This window comes from Magnolia sinica, unplaced genomic scaffold (assembly GCF_029962835.1).
Source record: "Magnolia sinica isolate HGM2019 unplaced genomic scaffold, MsV1 ctg245, whole genome shotgun sequence".
Taxonomy (NCBI): Eukaryota; Viridiplantae; Streptophyta; class Magnoliopsida; order Magnoliales; family Magnoliaceae; genus Magnolia; species Magnolia sinica.
The window spans coordinates 248,613-270,098 of record NW_026682791.1 but is presented as its reverse complement, the minus strand read 5'-3'; the positions used below and the strand labels follow the sequence as shown (position 1 = coordinate 270,098).

Genomic DNA, 21,486 nt, shown 5'->3' with positions numbered 1-21,486 from the left:
ATTCTGTCAAACATTCTTTTTCTCCATAGTATTTTCTTGAATTCTGTTAAATCTTCTTTTTCTCCGTAGTATTTTCTTGGATTATGTTGAGACACATTTTACCTTGAATGTTGATTCTAGAGGCATATATTGTGTCTAAAATTTCAAAACTAAGGGTATGCTTCAAGCTGGCTTTAGTCTGTATTATCTAGTATTGAATTAAATTAAAATAACTAGTCCATGGACGTTGTTAGTCCATGGACTCTGTACCATGTTTCACAGAAAAATGGACCTTGCAATGACTGGTCCCACTCAACGTGTGGAGGGAACCCAACTCATTGCAAGCTTGTGGGCAACACGGGATCCTGGTCCATTCTAATCTGAATATGTAAAATCTACTATTTTCCATTAGGTTGTATCCTCTTTTAGGCATTGGAAAAAGAAAATCAACAACATCTTTGAACTAAGGTAGGCCATGCATTAGGAAAGAGGTATGTATCTTTCATCCAACCCATTAAATTAGTGTAACTCATTGGGATGAAATGAATATAGCTAAACCAACAAGATCCATAACTTATGCAAGCACTACCAAAAAAAAGGGGTAAAGGCTACGGACATAAACCGTAGCCAAAAGCCTATGGCTACGGTTATCGTCCATAGCACGACTGTAGCCATTGATGCCATAGCCATGGGTCAAAGAGCTATAGCTACGGATTCTATCCGTAGCCATAGAAGTAATGGATATGGATTAAAACCGTAGCCATAGCTTCTGTATCACAAAGTACTTATAGCTACGGATTATATCTGTAGTTAAAAGTTGAGCAAGAACCATAGCAATAGGCTTAATTTAACAACAGCTACAGTTTTCAGATACAAGGCTAAGGGTAATAGCCGTAGCTATTAAAGCTATAGGTACGGATTAAATCCGTAGCGATATTGTCCGTAGTTTTAAATTATATACAGCTATGGATTGTATTTGTAGCGAAAAGTAGAATGCGAACCATAGCAAAAGGCTAAAATTAGCAAGAGCTACGATTTTTTTTAAAAAAAGGCTACGGTTAATAGCTGTAGCTAATGCCTATTGTTAATATAAAAAAAATTAAATAGTAATGATAGCTCTTACCATTGTAGTACACCCTGATAACTCATATAAGTTGATATAGATAAATACTTCATGGCTAAATCATTCATTCATTCAATCAAACACAATCATTTATTCATTCACAATCATTCATTCATTCAATCAAACACAATCATTCATTTCCAACTTCAGCCCTGATCTCAACACAATCATTCATACTTTCAGCTCGAGCACCTCATCATCTTCCTCTTCACTATCAACGGCAGTCGGCATGTTCTACTAAAAGATCGAAACCAAAAAGGCAATGAGGAGTCCACAAAAATAGGGAGATAATTGGGAAATAAGAAGTTCAGGATTTGCAAGCACACCTTTCTAGTAGGAGCCTTCTTCGGAGCTCCCCTACCTTTGGGTTTTGCCCCCTCGGAAACATGTCCTATGGAGAGAAAAAGATAACAAGCATTAAGATGAATGAAATCTTCAAGATGGGAAAAAAATAGTAACTGACAATCCACCCATTTTGGGTTTCAATTTCTGTGTTGCCGATTGGCATGTACGTCCAAACACTGGCTTACTGACAAAGATGATTTTTCATTCATCAGAAAAGAATGATGCCTACCAGTTTCAGTTGTAGTACTAACTGATGCTATAAATTCAACAACAGTATCTGCTTCATTGGCTTTCTTGGTGTTTTTCTTTCTTTGGTTCTTTCCAACTTGTCTAAAAGCTTAGCAAGAGGCTTTCCTGCCCTACCCTCCATCTGTCCTGTCACCTCCTCCACCTGGGCTTCTTCCTTCTTAAGATTATCCAACATTACTTTCTACATGAAAGTAGCAAGTCAATACTACCATCTTCTCAATTACCAAATAGAAAAAATGGGGGGCCTAGATCAAAGCTCACCTTTCTCTTTACATAGAACTCAAGTCTTAAATGAAAGAATTCTTCAAGAACTGCAAGAAAAGAAGGCACGGTGATAAGAAAGCATATATAGATTTAAGAAATTCATAACAAGTACATAGAATAAGCAAACTTACTTTGTTCGGGATTGTCATATTTCTTGATGACACCCCTCGCGTCGAATGAGCATATCAATGATCTTACCGAGACTGAACATGGCCATCCCAAGACATGCACTCGACAAGATCGTGACAAAATTTTTCATGATTTTAGGCTTCTTAACACCCCATCTACAGTAAGAAAGATGTTAGAAGAAAATCAAATTCAAGAAAATCATATTCGCATGGAAAGAACAACACATCTAAAATTCAAATCTCTGTCGGAAAAAAAGAAAACTATAATTCCAAATACCCACTTCCAGTTCATGCAGAAAGACTAAAGATCACATTGAAATTAGTATAGTGGTGGTAGGTGAATCATGAAAACAATGAGACACTGGACCCACTTAAATTCCCAACTTCAGCCCTAATCTCAACTGAAGGGATCAAATGTTATTTTATTTTTGATCATTTTCATAAGCTCCCAAGTCCTGACTTTTAAGTTTTTTAAGCTCCCAAATCCCAACTTTTTAGGTTTTTTAAGTTACCCCAGTTCACAACTTCAAAAAACAAGTAAATGTTTCACATGTCAAGACTGATCCAAATATATCCAGAAAAGCAGCAGGAAATCATCAAGACACAAACAAGAATCTTTCATCCATAAGGAGTTCAACAGCTTCATAAGGATCACACAACTAAAAAAATAATAGAAGAATCACTCTTCTAAAGCTCAATCGCTGAGCTGAAATCCTAGAACTTTTAGTGATCTTAACACATCTCTAAAATGCAGTTACAGTTCAGCAGAGAGATAAATCCCAGACAAAGGGGGAAATTTTACAATCAGCAGATGATGATAATTACAAGGAAATCTTACCATTACTGTCCTGGTGTAGGTTTTGTCCATTTTCGGGTCTTGTATAAATGCAAGCTTATTGCCACTTGAGCTCTCTGGAATGCATTGTCTCATACCAGTCAATGATTTCGACAACCTGAAAGTGAAAACTACATATTTACAAGCAAGACATTGACTCATTTACTTTACAGTGGACATGAATAACTTTCAAGCTTGTCATGGATCCCAAAAATATCACCCATTTTGACTTGGGCCATGCATAGAAAGCATATTGAAAAGACTAGTGGCATAATCAACCTTTGGAGGTGGGATATTGGGTGTAGGTTGCACTTTCTGTGTTGAATCAGCCTGCACCGGGACCGGCTCTGCTTTTAAATTAGAAGAAACCTGTTTTGTCAGCTCAAGTCAGGCATGCTAACAAGTTTGTGAAATCCCATTTTACCATGCACAATTCCGGAAAACACAAAGCTTTTGTTGATGCACAAGAAATCTGGTATTGCTAAGTGAAAGACATCCAATAAGACCAAGGTGTTTAGACCACAAACAAATAGATGTTACGTAGAAGATGGGTGCTAAGGTGATTCGCAGCACGTGTGATGGATCCAGGCTATTCATCAACTAGAGCCCACCAAAAGATTTCTGTTGTAATTTGGAGGCAGTCCTGCTTCCCAGTAGCTATTTGACTTCTCATTTCTCATTGCTGCATACAACCAAAAGAGTAAGACCAATATTAAAATCAATATAAAGAAGGCTAAGAAGTTGTCCTCATTAGTAGGTAGATTTGCGGCAATTAAAAAGCTCATAAGAATTGTAAGCCTGAGAAGTGTTCTACATGCTTACTTTGAATAAATGCAACCTGTTCTGGAAGCCATGTGTCGAGTGTAGCAGATCGTACCTGCAGCACATAGCCAATACTTTCAGTCGGAGCAGAAGGCAAGCAATAACCAGGAAGATTATCTGAAGTCCGTGTCACATAATTAAAACACCATGTCTACTGCAATATTGAATCTGACTGTTGTAGATTACCTTGGCAAGTGTCCAGCCAGCAAAAGTAAACACCTTATGTCTACTGCAACAAGTTCCGTTTGACTAATCTAAACCACCACCCCCTCTGGCAATCTGTCAGATTTTTCGAGAAAATGGCATATTTTCATTTTCAGACCTAGCAGGGATACAAAGCTAACCAGTAAATAACCTTTCATGTGATTCCATAACCTTTCATGCAGCGAAACTGGGCTTAATCTACAGTAAACCTGTCATTAGAAGCTTATAAACAAGTTGAATGACAAATAAACATCATAGTTGGCTTTAGGAAGATTTCAACAATGAGTATATTGTCCCATTGCTTTCTATGGTGTAGTCCACTTGAACTTTGGATCTACCTCATTTTTGCACCCATGCCTTAAAATGTTTGGGAAAATGGATGCACAGTGTGGATATATCACATACATCACGGTGGGCCCAACAGAACTTGGGGACTCAACACCCCACCCACACACCAAGGAATCCTTTTGCACTTGTTCGATGTCCTATATAGTAGAATACGGAAGCGGCTTGGCTAGTGTACCACACACTATGGCCAGCTATATAGCTAGTGTGTGGTACATCGGTGATATACACCAGCTATCACTTATGTGTTTGGCACATCGGTGATATACATTTCCCAATCATTTTCTTTTTACTGTTAGACATCTTGCTAGTCTCCAAGCACTCTACACATGCCTGATATACATTAACCAATGTGATGTGGTCTCCCTCTAGGCTGGAAAAAACGTTTCCTCCCAGCCCTTGCTTGATCTCAAGGGAAAGTGGTTATCACCAATTAAAAACTATCTACTTGTAGTAAACTCAAAAGCTATAACAGTTTCAGAAAATGGAAGAAAAGGACACGACTCACCATACATGAGAAAATCTGTTAGTTGGCAAATCTGCTAGCTCGAATGTACCTCTGAGAAGTCAAAGCCTGAATGTACCTCTAAGAATTGTAAGGCCATACGCCAACATATGCGAGCAAATCTGCCAGCTTGCAAGCAAAAATAAACTCAAAAATTATAACAGCTTCAAAAAATGGAAAAAAATAAAAATAAAAATGATAAAACTCACCTTGAAGCCCTTCTCTCTCCTCCTTTACCCGAGCTTGGGACCGACAATGAAAGGAGTTGCATTGGCGGAGTTAAAAAAGGGCTTAAGCTCCATTTAGTTTGAGATAAATTTACATTCATAAATACCAATGTGATGACTAAATGGAGCCTAAGACTCTAAATATATTCAAATATATAGTGCAACATTCATGCAGACTATAAATATCGATGAACTACAGAGAACCAAAGAAAAAAAAAAAAAAACACAAGCCAAACATCATACAAAGTAACTACTAAAAACATGCAGACTAGCAATATCTTGAACCATAGAGTACCAAATTAGTTCAGGATTGGAAAAGGAACAAGCCAAATATCATGACATTTCTTGATTGTGCTTCCATTTTATAGCTGAGACTGTTACATGAGAGTAAAATGTTTGCCTATTAGTTTTACCTCCAATTCCTGATTGCTGGTTTTTTTTTTTTTTTTTGGCTATTTATTTTATCGTCTTATATATCCTTATTTATTAAATTCAGTAGGGACCCACTTCAGTATATGTGTGTCATGGTAGAGCATGGAATTGAATTCTCAAAAGTTTTAAACTTTTAATTTATTTTCCTCTTTGCAGGTTCTGATGAACCTAACAAATGAGAATCCTGATGGCTGTCAGCAAATTGCTGATTGCAGAGGACTGGACACAATGGCTGCCTTGATCATTGGTCACTTCCCATTATTTGGCGCGTGCCTATCTACAAATAATCAAATGAAAGAGAGCAACTCATTCTCTAAAATTGAAAGCAATGATCCTGATAATCAGAATGGCAAACATCTCGCAGATCAAGAACTTCGGTCCGTTTATTAAAACTTGTTTTCAGTACTTAATACTGAAATAGGCCTTTTAAAGTGATTTTTCCTAATTCAAATGATTTGATAAATTAAAAAAATTGTTTAAACTAATGGAAATGCTTCAATTGCTTACCACAAGTGGTCAAACCGCTCCCAAATTGGGCGGTGCATTCATCAGAGGGATGACAAATATATACAGTAGTTAAAAGGGGCAAACGAGGGGTTAACCACATTTGGGGAAGGGAAGATGGCACAACTTCTTAGCCATATGGTCGAACCACTCCCAACTTCTTTTGCACTTCCATTCTATTCCAAGAATTAAATCCAGGACACTCCTCTACTGTTGGTCTTTTAGATTCACTTGCCTGCGTAACCTCCATTGGACACTGCCAGTATCAAAGTTTTTAGTCTTTAGAAAAACAAAGGGGCAAAAGTCAAAAAAAAAAAAAAAGGATCCCTAAATACCCAGCCCTATTTAGATGTAAAACAAGGCATGAAAAGATTGGAAGATCCCAGTCATTCCAATCTCTGGCCTTTTCCCTGAAAATGTAGGCCATTGTTGTTTCTTCTTACCAATCAGTTGGGATTGTCATAACAGTGAGATTTTTTGGAAATTCCCAATTCTAAAATGGGCCATCAGCTCAACAGTCTAGATCACTACACCACGGGCCTGCCCCACGTATAAAAACATATTCTCGGGTCTGAGGGCCATAGACACTTCTATCTAACCTGAAAGCATTTGGCTGAAAACTGATCCAACAAACGTCCTTAGTTTTGCTGCAAATATATATAAGCCATCATTAGTGACAAGTTCTCAATCAGGTAGCTACACATTCCATAGAATTTCAAGTTTATAGGCTATGACAGATTCATTTACAAACACGGATGCAGAGATTGGTGCCATGTCTTTTTCTTTTCTTTTCTTTTTTGTTTTTTGCCATTTTTGGTTTCATGAAAAACGGAACCCAGATTCAGATAGCAATGAACTAAACACAACATTATTCATGCAGTGCTCATACCAGGATCATGATATGATGATACCAATGCCTTGAGAATATTACTAATATCCATGGCAATAATTACATAAAAGAAAAAAAGAAAAAGGAAAAACACTCATTCCATCTATATGTATATGTGTGTCATCATCATAGCTTTGTCTCAGCTATTTCGGGTCAACTTCTCAAGAATGCTGAGCTGCCCATCTGACACCAACCATCCAAATTTACCTGGGCTTGGGACCTGTTAGTGTGTGTCACAAAGAACACACACATGAACACACAAACACACACACAGAGGGAGGGAGGGAGGGAGGGAGGGAGGGGAGAGAGAGAGAGAGAGAGAGAGAGAGAGAGAGAGAGATGACTCTTACGGGAGTTCAAATCTAGCATTTGCATGATCATGAATGTGATATTTACACCAGCCACAACAAATGGATACTCCCAAGTAGCTTGCTTTCCACCATGCTTATTCAATAGCCTCTGAAAAGATATCTAAGATAGTACAAAAGAAACAAGCATTTGTTCAGAAAGATAACTAAGACAGTACAAAAGAAACAATCATTTGTTCAGACAGAAAGATAAATATTTTTTAAACTAATAGCATTTTTTAAGATTGGCAATGGAATGATTAAGTTGATTACCCCATCAGATGTAGAAATGATAGCATGCAGATTTGGTGTGGAGTCTGCACTTTCTATTTTAACAGTTACATGTATATCTGCACCACAGCCCCCAGAAACCATATCTGCACCACAATTACATGTATATTTCTTATTGTCATCTCTCAAAATTCTCCATCCACTAAAACAAAATCCTTAAACATTCCATGAAAATTGAAGATAGAAAGGGAAAATGAAAACACTAAACCTTAAGCGCCAACTCCTTGAGATCACAGGACGTTGCTTGGTTAACCATGATTTCCCTCATTTTTCTGCGAATCTGTCTGATTTGGCTTCACTAGGCATAACAGGTTCGCTTAACCTGGTTAGGGCGCCTCTTGGTGAATCCAATGCAAAACATTCTCAGGGTGTAGTTGTCTGTTGTCTTCACATGTATATGCGCCTCGATCAAGGTTTGCCACTTATGAACCAGCGATCTTAATTTGTCGGTTGTAAAATCCTGTAGGATTGATCCTCATCAGCCTGAAGGTTGGCCAAGGAACACTCAAACACTCGGTGTTTGAGACCTTCATAGTACAAGTTACAGACATTAAAATAAATGTGAGGCTTGTGACTTTAAACAGACATTAAAAATATTTTAATAATGTCTTCATACTGCACTTCTAGCAGCAAATATTTAGCATACAATTTGCTCCTTAGATTTCCACCATCGGAAACTCATTTTCTAACTATTAAATAGTATCATTTTCATTATAGCCAAGCACATCAACACATTTAATAAGTTGTCCTTCATATTCCAGTAATTCGTAAATAATATGAAATTATTGTGCTCCATACTCGGAAAATGCTCCAGCTCCCTTAGATCACTATAAGTTACTGTGCTCCTAGTACAACCAAAGAAAAAGATCCAAATACAACTTCACCTTGAACTGCAGGATACTGATGATAGCATCACTGATCAGCTCCCAGTTTGGACCCATATCATGCATGAGGACAACAAGTGCCTGAAATAAGAAATTTTAGTTAGGGAGTTCTCCATTGTCCTTGCAATTAGATTTCATATTTATTCTATTTACATGGGTTTCAATTTCTCAAAATCATTAAAATGACCAAACAAAATTTTCAAAAACAGAGTGTCTCCATAAATATAACTTTTATTTCCTTTTTTCCTCGACTTGAATCATATTTCAACAGTTCATATGCTGCACTTTCCTTGTCATCATTAAAATAAAACCAGTGGTTTTTAGAAGAAGGGGTTTGTAACAAACTTGAAAAATCATACAGTCATAGAAAAGTAAAAGTTTTCTTTTTATTATTTTCATAACAGATCTTTGGATATAAATACAAAATACAATATTGACATTAGTAGTAGTGAGGAAATAAAATATACTAAGATTCAGTCTTAAATAAACAATAAAAATAAAAAGTGGGGTTTCCTAGTCACATGGACCTTTGCCTATCTGTGAAAAATTCCAGAGCTTGTCTATTTTAATTTGCCACTGAATCAGAAAAGCAGCTAATATCATCATTTGAAATTCAGAGACTACTGACCTGTAGATGTAGAGAAAAGCTTCCGGCACCATTCCGGCAATTGACCCACACATGTATGGTCCAAATTTCATGTTTGTTACCACTATGGCATAGTTGAAAATTGTGTAGGGAAATGGTGACACTCGGAAGAGAGGCCTCACATGAATATGGTCACTAAAAGTAACCTAATTAAATATGGCAATGTCATACCATGATGATCACAAATCCAAGACCATACCCAAAAATCATTCCTGCCAACCACATGCAGGGTCCAGAAGGAAGCAAGATCACTCTACTTTCCATTCTCCTATGCTACACATTCTCCAACTCATGCATTGTAGATCTCTGAGCAAATGAGGTCAACAGATTTTCTCATCACCAGGTGATCCTATTGATATCATAATCCACTAAATGTAAAATCATCAGATACAACATAAATGAACTTATAGGCTAATGATCCTGTTAAGTTCCATGCGTACCACTGAGAATTGTAAGGCCATACGCTAACATATGCGAGCAAATCTGCCAGCCTGCAAGCAAAAATAAACTCAAAAATTATAACAGCTTCAAAAAATGAAAAAAAATAATAATAAAACTCACCTTGAAGCCCTTCTCCCTCCTCCTTTACCCAGGCTCAGGACTGACAATGCGAGGAGTTGTATTGGCGGAGTTAAAAAAGGGCTTAAGCTCCATTTGGTTTGAGATAAATTTACATTCATAAACACCAATGTGATGACCAAATGGAGCCTAAGACTATAAATATATTCAAATATATAGTGCAAAATTCACGCAGACTATAAATATCGATGAACTATAAAGTACCAAAAAAAAAAAAGGCCAAACATCATATAGTGTAACTACTAGGCCAAACATCATATAGAGTAACTACTTAAGCCAAAAAACAGCATCATTTAAGCCCCAACCAAAACCCACTTAAGCCAAATTACTATATGTTCAATTATATAGTACTATATTTGTTCAAATTATTGGAATCTCATTGATTGTTTCCCCCATTGCACAAATGGTCCCGGACCGCCCTCTCCAAGTGTAGATGTAAATCCATCTTCTTTCCATAAAGCAGCATCAGGGTGTATAACGTCAATTAAGATAACAACAAAAGCTCCCTCTGCTACTGGCTCACAATGAACAACTGCATTTGGACTAACTTCGTGTACTTGACCACGAGCAACAACACCACGGAAGCCCCAACCAAACAACTCGCATCTCTTACTGATATATATCGTATCCGGCTACATGTACACATATAAAATGGCATTGGTATTGTTAGCATTTATAATATAATTGTAAGCTTATTACATTAGTGAAATTATAATTGCATACCGATGATGCTTGAGTAGATTTAGCCGCTGGTGGTGATGAGAGGTTTTGATCAGACTGTGCCTCTTGATGCATACCCACCCAGGACTTTATATCAACCAATGATTTCTTTATCTCTAATATCTCCTGCGTTAGGCCTTTTTTTTCTTTTGCCATATTATGTAGCTTTGAATGGGCAGGGGTTGACTTCTTCAGTCCTGTTTTGCTTATCGAGCAACCCAGACCACGCATTCGTCCTCTACTATCAGAACCAACCAACTGTAAAATATTACAAATCAAGTTATTAGGAAATTCATAATTACCGTGAAACTCAAGTAATTTTAAAACTTTATTAGCACCTGTGTAAGGGCATCGTCAACGTCGATCATCTTAGAAGCAGGATTACTACTATAAAGCTCATCTAGTTTTTGCTGTAACAAAATTAATACAAATGAATGTAAAATAATTTAAAGTTATATAATGACATTTCATAATGGTAGTAGTTAGTGGTAAGAGGGGTGCACTTACAACAAGGTCAGGATATTGGACGACTTTGTCCTTGCTCGTATGGGCTCTTAAGTAGACATCACCTCTACCTATCTCGGCATCAGAGGTAAGATTCCTCTCCATCGCCTTTGGCACATAACATATCGTTCAAATACACATCATTAATAGAGTTAATTAGATCAAAATTAAATTTAATTTTAAACTATAATACCTATCTTTATATACATACCATCTGATGGTGAGTAACAGCCATGGTGCGCCTCCCAAGACACGCAGGTCCTTTTAACTTTGCTCGATTGACTTTATTCCTTGCACTTACTCTCTTGAATTGCTCGGTGTTGTGTTGATCCACAAAGATCCTCCAATCCTCCATAGGGACACCTGGGGGCAGGACTATCTCTAACAACTATAGGATCATTGTTTTTTATATATTGTTTAGTCAACCTTTTCTTATAATTTCTCCATGTTTCATTGATGCGTTGTGTTATGTACCAAACACCTGCATCCCAACTTTGACCCTCAAACTCATAAAATAGTGACAATGTTTCTATAACCTTTTGAATGTGTGCATAAGGCACCTGGCGAAAGTCCTCGTATATGATCAAGATATGAGCATGGGCTAGGACACCAATATGCGATGCAAAGTCTTTGTGATTGGGACTATCCTTATTCAGTTGCCTGAATTCATTTGTCTTAAGGACTTTTTTCCTATCATGTTGCACATGTAAAGAAGCACCCTTAGTAGGGCCTCTCTTTCTAGATGAAGAAGAAGCTGGCACATCTACATAAAAAAGAATAATAATCATATATAAACATCGTTGATTACCGCTAATAATAAGAAAAATGAAATCTACATATCTAATTAATGAGAACTATCTTATTACCTTTGGTGTTGCTCGCATTTTCACCCAATGCTTCTGGCTGTGAGTCCATGTGCTTATTTATATGCTAATAGAAAGAAAAACCCTAATGGTTAAGAAACAATTTAGATAACAGATAAAGAACAAACAATTCACTATATTATCCATACCTTCATTATATTTCCTTCGATATATATCATTTTGTTACATGGATTAAAAATACAAAGAATTCAATAGATTCTCCTTGATCGCTTTCTTTTCTTTGTTTTCTCAACTACAACACTGACTTCTTCAGGTTCATTGAATATCAACTCATCGGCATTTGCTAAGGTGGTGAGATCAGGTCCTGCATCGGCATCAGTTACAGCCTTCAATCATTCTAATAGAAGGCATGTCTCCTCTTTGACAAAAATCTTTTTTGGAACCTCCAAGACCAGGTGCCATTCAAGATTTTTATGATCTTTGGAGTAGAAAACTTGTACGGCATGCTCCACGAGAATGAACGGCTCGTCACCCACTTTGTCTGAACTATAAAAACTAGACAAATTTACTAATCTCAGATTTGCTTCAACATCAACAGCAACACTATGATGTGTCACCTTCACCCAATCACACTTAAATAGGATGGGCTTATACCCTGTACGGTACTCTAATTGGATAATTCTATGAAGGACTCCATAGTAAGGTTGATTTTCATCCACTGTATTTATATCCTTAGCACTAGATTGGAAGGTGGTCATACCCTTTGTCATAACCCCACTATTTTGGTTCATTTTATTCTCCTCATATTCCTTAGTGACGAAAAGGAAACCATTAATGCAATACTTATTGTATTGCGTAGCAAAAGCTAGAGGTCCTCTCACTATATCTTTGAATTCTTCTTCATTAGATTCATTGAACTCTGTTTGTCTCTTCAACCAAGGTGTGAATTCATCCTCGCTAGGCACCTTGTTGTTCTCCTGTAGCATCGCTGCAAGAAATCTTTGTACTTCCTGTGGGTTATTCGATACCAATGTTATATTAAAATTGCATAAAACAAAGAAGATATATACATATGAGCTAAAAGTACATACCCTTCCCACGCATCATAGTTGGGATGACTCTTCATGACCCAAGTACGAGCTTGTTCATATTCAATACCCATTAAGATGACACTTTGACTTGAACCTACTGGACCAACATTGTCATCATTAGAATCATCGTCAACAATTTCTTGTAAATTCTGTGGTTTTGGAATGACTCCATCAAAAGGTTTTTCCAGCTTTTTCAAGAGGCTTGTTTTATATTTTCCTCTGTATTGGTTGTAGTATATAACCGTCTCCACTTGGATGTATTGTTCTGTAATGCAACCCTCAGGTCACGTCTTGTTACAGACATAAGACTTGAATGTCTTCATGAACCTAACAAAAATAATGATACATTACATATACATGCATCTTTAGACGTTTCACCTATTTATTCTTACTAAGCTCATAGCGTACCTTTCGAATGGATACATCCATCGATAGTATACAGGACCACATATGCGAGCCTCATAGGCCAAGTGGATAGTAAGATGCATCATCATGACAAATATCGAAGGAGGGCATATAATCTCAAGCTGACATAACGTCCTAGCCATGCCCCTCTCGAGAGTAATGAGCATTTGAAGGTCTATTGGTGATGAGCACAAGGCATTAAAGAAGGTGCAAAAGCTTATAATTATAGGATGAATGACCTTCCTATCCTTGAATGCATGTTGGATAAGAACCGAGAGTAGATGTTGCATCAACACATGATAAGAATGAGACCTCATTCCCTTTAAATCCATGCAATCTTCCATTACAATGGTCTTCCAATTCACACTAAAACCAATAGGAACACGCAGATTATGCAAAGTCTAGATGAAAAGCTTTTTCTCTTCTTTTCTTAGACAGAAAGGACCTTGTTTCTGAATCAACTTGCCATTGCTCTTTTTCAGCTATAGGCGCTTCTTAATTCCCAACCATTTCAGGTCCCTACGTGCATTAACATCATCCTTGGTTTTACGGGGCGTGTTCAACATCAAAGCGACAAGGATTTCACATATATTTTTCTCGACATGTATAACATCAAGGTTGTGGCGCACGAGAATATCTTTCCAATACTCCAGATCAAATAATATAGACCATTTGAAGAACCACGGTGATTCAACGTCATCGGTTAGTTCTTATCGGCCCCCATCAATACCCCTTCTATTCTTCTTCCCGGACTTCCCCCACCACATATTAAGGTTCGCAATTTGTCTTTCGATCTCAATCCCATCCAGACGGATCGATTGTCATTGTATCTCCACTTTCTTATTGTAAGTGTCAGTACTTGTGTCCTTTCTAGCCTGGTCCAACATTGGCAACCACCGTCTATGGCCTACATAAATATGTTTCTTTCCATACTTGAGTCGTAAGGAATCTGTGTTGGGACCACATATAGGACAACCATATTTACCCTTGGTCTACAACCGGAAACATTGTCAAATGCTGGAAAGTCATGGATTGTCTAGAGCAGAACTGCATGCATATTGAAATTGCTTTTAAGGTATGCGTCGAATGTCATGACCCCTTTCTGCCATAAGTCTTGAAGTTCATCAATCAATGGTTGTAAGTAAACGTTAATATCCTTTTCCGGTTGTCGCGGTCCCTCAATGAGCAAAGTTAATACATTAAATTGAGGTTTCATACAAAGCTTTGGTGGAAGGTTGTACGCCACATATATAACGGGCCATGAACTATATGAAGCGCTATAAGTGCCGTATGGTTTAAACCCATCTATAGCCAAACCCAATCGAACATTACGAGGCTCAGCTGAAAAATCCATATACTTGTCATCGAGATTCCTCAATGCAATAGAATCAGTTGGATGCTCAATCTTTTCATGTTGCAATTTCCTAGTTGAGTGTCTGGACATTTCTTTCGCCAACCATGGCACACTGAACATTCTTTGTAGCCTTGCTGTTAATGGAAAATACCTTAACACCTTGGCAGATACTTGAAATTGTTTTCTGTCATCATCCATTTCTGTCTTGAACCTAGAAGCTTTACAAGTTGGACAATTACTTTTCGTCTCGTGCTCTCTCTAATACAAGATGCAGTCATTTGGACAAGCATGAATCTTCACATAATCAAGACCCAACTTTGTAATAATCTTCTTCGCTTGGTAGGTATTAGTTGGGGCCTTATTACCAGAAGGCAACACCTTCTTTAGTAGTTGAAGGAGCTCTGTAAAGCTTTTTTTACTCCATCCATGGTTCACCATTAATTTAAAAAGCTGTACAATTAAAGTCAGAATAGTGAAATCTTCTGCCCCAGGGTATAGCTCAGTCATTGCTTCTTGTAGATTTGCTTCAAAATCATTAATTTCATTTTCCCCAAATTCGCCTTCGACTACAGGGGTCACATTCGGCTCATCCTGGACAACTTTATCTAGGTTATTACCACCGAGTTATTGAACGATCATGTTGTGAACGTCATTTAAGTTTGGGACACTATGGCATTGTTGGGAACTTGATGCACGTTCAGTGCACTCAGGTGATACATGCTCACCATGCATGTTCCAAACCCTATATCTTGGATCGAATCCATTTTTCATTAGATGTATTTCCAAATCATCATAAGAAATCGGTAAACGTGCACATCTGCAAGTGGTGCATGAACAAAAAATGGTTTCTCTACCAGGAAGGTGATCTCGTGCAAACTTTAAAAAACTTCTCATTCCATAAATAAAACATGGGTCCGGAAAACTTAATGTTATCCACTCCCTATCCATTACAGGCGAAACTCGATTAACCAAAGGGTCCTTTTTGAACCTGCACCTTACCTAAAAAATAATTAATAAGCATTTTTCACTCATTCACGAATATAATTCTAAACACATGCATCTATGATCTTGATTTGAAACCAACTAAAACACCAAAGAGTTTTGAAATACTTAGCTAAAATGCTAGTCAGAAATGGTTCATTGTTGTTATCAATGCATAATGAAAAAAGATCATCTATTAGCATCCATACAAGCACAACAAGTTACCCAAGGCAAAAGTTCCTTCATTGCCATGAAAAGAGATCTTTGAAGACTTAAAACCCAGTACGGGCCACCACCATTGTTGTATTATTAGTTGAGGCTCCAAATAAAATGATGGAAATGGTTAGACTGGAAGGTTCTATAAGGGATTTCAAGGAAAGGTTCCGAATATCCCTTTTATGTGTTTTCTATCAAGAATTCAATGGTGCATCAAACAATTCATTGATAAGAATGTTGTTTGTCAGCTTGGCCAAATGAACGTCAACCAAATAGACCTTAATCTACTGGTAGGTTGTGCTGATCAAGAAATCTCTTAAGGCCAGTGGATGGTACAGCTTGAAGACCTACAACACAATTAATTGGTTATGGCCGAAAGAATTCTAGCAAGAAAGAATGCAGAAAAGATTCCAAAGATGTTCGACTCAAAATAAACTCAAAATGCTGCACTGTTGTGTTTTTCCTGAGTTATAGGATCCTTCTAACTCTCTCTCTCTCTCTCTCTCTCTCTCTCTCTCTCTCTCTCTCTCTCTCTCTCTCTCTTTGGAAACAGTCACACATCGTGCTGCTCCTACTTCCTAGTTGTTTACACTTGACAACATTTTGAAATAGATGGTTCCCCGCTCCCACACCTACTTTTCTTCTTTAGTTCCTTGTTTCTGTTTTAAAGAAACTTAAAATCGTAGTTCCCTTTTCGTAGTTCCCGGTTCAAGCTATCTGTTCTAATTGTGTAACTACTATATTGACGTAGCAAAGTTCTTTGAGTTGAATATATGTGATTTAATTACCAGAAATGAAAGAAAGCAGGAATTGCAACAAGAGGTAGTGGGACCATGAGTGGTTAAAGTGGGTCAGCACCTTAAAAGTAGGGATTCATGTGGCTACTATAAATTTAGGGCATTCCTTTTGAGTTGAAAGAAAGCAATCAATTGCAAGTTATTGGACTAACCAGGGGAGTCGCTATTAACGCTTGCTCCAATTGATTTAGCTATTCCCTATTTTCAATTTTGGGTCTTGAAATATTACCACAAATGTACTCTTTAGAATGCCTAAAATGGAAAATGGAGGGTAAGCAAATCAATCAGGTTGGGTGTTGACATCAATACCCTTTACTAATATTCCAGCATCATCAAGCAAAATAGTAGTCTGTTGTTAGTATTAAACAACAATATACCCTGAAAGTATATTCCATCAACGAATAGAGAGAGAATACAATCAAACTGAAAATATACTACTCCACAAAACTGAAAATATACTACTCCACAAAATCACATCTCTTTGACATTTTAACAACCAACTCCCCTGCATGTTTTAACAACCAACTCCACAAAAATTTCATATTCATTGAAATCAAGTAATTGAAAACATTAATCTAGTAATTCAAATAAAGAGAAATGCTATATAGAACACTTCATATGAGTTCTAATGATTGAAATTATTGATCTGGTGTGCCATCACATGAGTGTATATAGGCAAAAAATTCGAAAAACCCATCTGTGCAATTAAGATTCAGAAACAAAGGCTCCACAGGCAACAGGTAATCATACAAAGAACTTTCTATCCTTAGATGGCATTTGCTATGATTGAGATTTTTTAACCCATCCCACTTTGAAATCCCACCGTTGGATTTCTGATCATCTCATGACAACTCCCTAGGCTCCATCTTCAACAGCCCATCAACCAATGCTTCTAGTTTGAGTGAACAGTTCCTTTCTCATGCCATTGGTTGGATGACTACTACAGTCCAATGACTTATTGTAGCATTTCTCATCATCATCCAAGCCTCATCATCCAATTAATTGGGATGAGGCTTGATTTGCAATTAATCAAGGTGCCGGAGATCGAGAGAGACAGAAAAAGGGCGGGAGATTGAGAGAGAGAGAAGAAAGCATACCAAAATATTCTCTGACGATGCAATCTAAGGAATGTTGATGACGATTTTTCTATTTCGAACAATGGTGCGGGAGATCGAGAGAGAGAGAGAGAGAGAGAGAGAGAGAGAGAGAGAAGGGACAGGAACAATGGTGCTAGAGATCGAGAGAGACAGAGAAAAGAGAAGTGGGAGATTGAGAGTGAGAGAGAAAGGGACGGACGTGAGAGTGAGTGAGAAAGGGACGGATGTGAGAGCGAAATAATAAAATTTTGGGAGAGGGGGAAAAGAAAAATGAGCGCGGTTTTCTGCATTTTGTACCTGTTACAGCCCTACTACGGTCTAAAGCCATAGCTAAAAGTCCATTAGGCCATAGCTATTATTCCGTCCTTAACTGCCCGTCCGCGTTCACACGTTTGGCAGGATCTGGACGGACGGATTTTTTATTCTATTTGTGGGGTCCATCTTGATGCATTTGACAAATCCACTCCGTTCATTAATTTTGTAATTTTTTTATAGGAAATGAGCCTAACAAATCTACAAATATTATGTCCAATTGAACCACACCAACTTTCAATGGTAGGTATTAATCTCCACTATTTCCTAACGTGTGGTCCACTTGATCGTTCGATCTACTTCATTTTTTGGATCCTGCCCTAACATTATTTTTCAAAACAGATAGACGTATTAGATGGAGCACACGAATTTTAATGGACCTCGTAGAGTCCCTCAAGGGGCTATGTAAGTTAGATGGACATGTGAAGGTGGTAGCTTTTAGCTACGTTATAGGCAATTTTAGCTACGGGTTTAAGCCGTAGCAATAGAGCTATGGTTTATATCCGTAGCCAAAAACTAGCATAGTCCGTAGCCTTTGGTCATTTTTTTGGTAGTGAGGCCAGGCCCCATGAACTTACTTGTTTTTTGAAAAACTTTACACTGTTTGCATTTGTGTAGACCATTGGAATTTTTTTCAAATCAAGCTCATTGATTCTATATACCATTCAAGTGATCAAGGGTTTTCAATTGCTGGTACGATTTACATATACAGATTGTGAGCCCACATAGATTGAGTGTTTCACATGCCATCTAAAAGTAGGTGTTGTTGATGATTTCAGTCCTTATGCTAGTTATGTTGTCACTAAAAAATCTATCAATGACTATATCTTCAGTTAAATTATAAGTAATCAAGTCTATCTCATTACCTTCATCCATATCCTTCTTCCAATTTTAACATTCCTCAAATGAGTAGTATAGCTTGAATAGAATGGATACAATGTTGTTATCTACATTTGTTATTTCTTGTACATTGAGTTTTTTAAGAGTCTTGGAATATATGTTATACAATGCAAGTGTGTAAGTTGATGGTTTCTATATCAATGTATTTTATTTTTTTGTATTTTTCATGAAATGGAAAATCGGGTGGCCTATTTTTCTTATGATGCTTAATTTTGGACCAAATGACAGGTCTTTAGAGGAATTTGTTGCGGAAAACGTTATAGTCTGTGAACATCAAGTAACACCATTTTAAGCTTCTTTTATATAGTAGTCTTTCTTTCTTTATTGCATTTTCTCACAAGGGTCTTAGACCATGAGAGATTTTTTATTTATAAAAGATAACCCTTACCAAAAAAATAGAATAAGAATAAAAAGGGAGTCAGAAATCTCAAAAAAGAAATATGCAAAAGAATGGCCACCAGAAGAGAAAAACAAAACATCTCTGAAGAAGAAATGAAAAAAACCTTGCTTCTCTTCGGGTTTCCATCTCTCATTGTTTCGGTATTTCATCATACAAGTCCCCCTATTGGGAAGAACTTGCTTCCCCCCCCCCCCACGCCCTCCCCTTTCTTTCCTTCTCTTGGGTATTTAGTTTATGGGTCTTTCTTGACATGAGAAAAGAAAATAAAAGAGGAAATACAGCTCAGGAATTGTGTTTTTCCCTCCTTATATATGATTTCTGCCTTCTACGTATTACAAGAAACCAAAGGAAGATAAAATAGAAGAAGCTAACTTCCTCTTTCTTTGCTTCTTTAGTAGAAGAGAAGAAGGTTTAAAAAAAAAAAAAAGGTTCAGTTAGAAAGAATGAAAGAACAAGGCACCTCTCTGTTTCTGTGGTGAACATTGAAGAAGACGAAGCTCAAAATGTTTTAAACAAATGATGGGTTTTGGCATAAAAGAAGCGAAAATTAAATCTAAAAAAGAAAATAAAGAAGGAGATTTCAGATAAAGGAAAATGTTGAGAGGAAAATGCAATGTGGAGAAGAGAAAGGTGTGATCTTTGGGAAGGGTTAGAAGCAAAAAATATAAGAGAGAGAGAGAGAGAGAGAGTGTGTGTGTGTGTGTGTGTGTGTGTGTGTGTCCATGGATGGACTAAGTATTCATATACTATATAAAAATCCAGCCACTCAGACCCCAAAGTTTCGTGTGTATATGGATTAAATATATATATATATATATATATATATATATATATATATATATATATATATATATATATATATATATATATATATACATACATACACCAATATATATATATGTGTGTGTGTGTGAGTGTGTGTGTATATATATTTTTGTACCCACTGTTATTTGCGATGTATATTTATGAGAAATCTACACATAAGAGTGTAGGTTATCAGTTGACAATGGATTCTTCAGATGAGGAAGAGATGGAGAGGATAATTGTGTTTCAAGAGGTGGCAGCTTCTGTACAGGTTGTTGGAGAATATTGTTGCTCATACATGTTTAAACAACCAGCGCGTCATGGGGATGATGAGCGAGCGAGGTTCATCAATTCTATCATTTGGGCTAGCGACGGAGATTGTGTAGATCAACTTAGGATGAATTGAGATTCATTTTTTGAACTATGTACGCTGCTACATGAGAAGACATAGCTCCATGATACTCGTAATGTTAGTTTTGAAGAACAAGTAGTTATTTTCCTTCACATGTTGGGGCACAATGTTCGCAACCGAGTCATAGGTCACAAATTTATTTGATCGGGTGATACCATCAGTCGGCACTTTCATCGTGTGCTAAAGGCAATTGTATCATTGTACCCCGATTTAGTTAAACCAGTCAGAACAGAGACGCCATCAGATATCCAAACAAATCTAAATTGGTCTATTTACTTTCATGTATTTTTTCAATAGGTCTGTTTTCTAAGTCTGTAATTTTCACTTCCTTTCATTGTGCGGTCCTTTCACGATAATTGATTCTTCACATTTAGGATTGCGCTGGTGCAATTGACGGTACACACATTCCAGCGCATGTGCTAGTGGTTGACCAAGTGAACTTTCGCAATCGCAAAGGGGTCCTCTACCAAAATGTACTGGCAGCGTGTTCATTCGATATGAAATTTATATATGTATTGGCCGGTTGGGAGGGTTCTGCTTCGAATGCGAGGGTGCTACACAACGCATTGACCCGATCAAATGATCCCCTGCTTGTCCCAAACGGTACTGGTTATCTGTTAAAACAGTGTCAATTTAATTCATAACTATGACTGCATCCGGTTTTTCACTTAATAGAACTATGATTTGAATGTGTGGGAAAATATTATGTTGTCAACGCTGAATATGCTCATTCACCTGATTTTATAGCTCCATACTGGGGCGTTCGATATCACTTACAGGAGTATCGAACTGGGAGAGCGCCTGCGAACATGAAGGAGCTGTTTAATTACTGACATGCACAATGGCGCAATGCAATCGAGTGTTGTTTCAGTGCTTTGAAAGGTAGATTTTCCATCTTAAAGAGCGCTTTCCAATATGAATTTTAAACACAAGTCTAAATTGTGATAGCCTATTGTGTCCTACACAAATATATACGTACCAAAAATGAGTCTCCATAGGATAGCAATTTCGCTGGTATATCTGCTGCTGATGAGGAGGGTATCCCAATGCCTCACAAGGTATCAACTAATG

The 21,486-nt window shown here is 37.3% G+C and overlaps 2 long non-coding RNA genes across 3 annotated transcripts; both read right to left on the bottom strand.

Moving 5' to 3' along the window:
* Positions 1-1,099: 1,099 nt before the first annotated feature.
* On the bottom strand, positions 1,100-2,284 carry LOC131236156 (uncharacterized). 2 transcript variants are annotated; one of them, XR_009166588.1, is made up of 5 exons: positions 2,092-2,284; positions 1,958-2,007; positions 1,677-1,877; positions 1,429-1,493; positions 1,100-1,336 (listed from the first exon to the last, which is right to left on the bottom strand). It is a non-coding gene; the product is annotated as an uncharacterized LOC131236156 (long non-coding RNA). The 2 variants fall into 2 exon arrangements; XR_009166587.1 differs by having other exon boundaries at positions 1,100-1,339; positions 2,092-2,283.
* A 98-nt stretch (positions 2,285-2,382) lies between these two features.
* Positions 2,383-4,997, bottom strand: LOC131236157 (uncharacterized). The gene is made up of 4 exons (XR_009166589.1): positions 4,803-4,997; positions 3,746-3,800; positions 3,203-3,605; positions 2,383-3,041 (listed from the first exon to the last, which is right to left on the bottom strand). It is a non-coding gene; the product is annotated as an uncharacterized LOC131236157 (long non-coding RNA).
* Between the last annotated feature and the right edge of the window lie 16,489 nt (positions 4,998-21,486).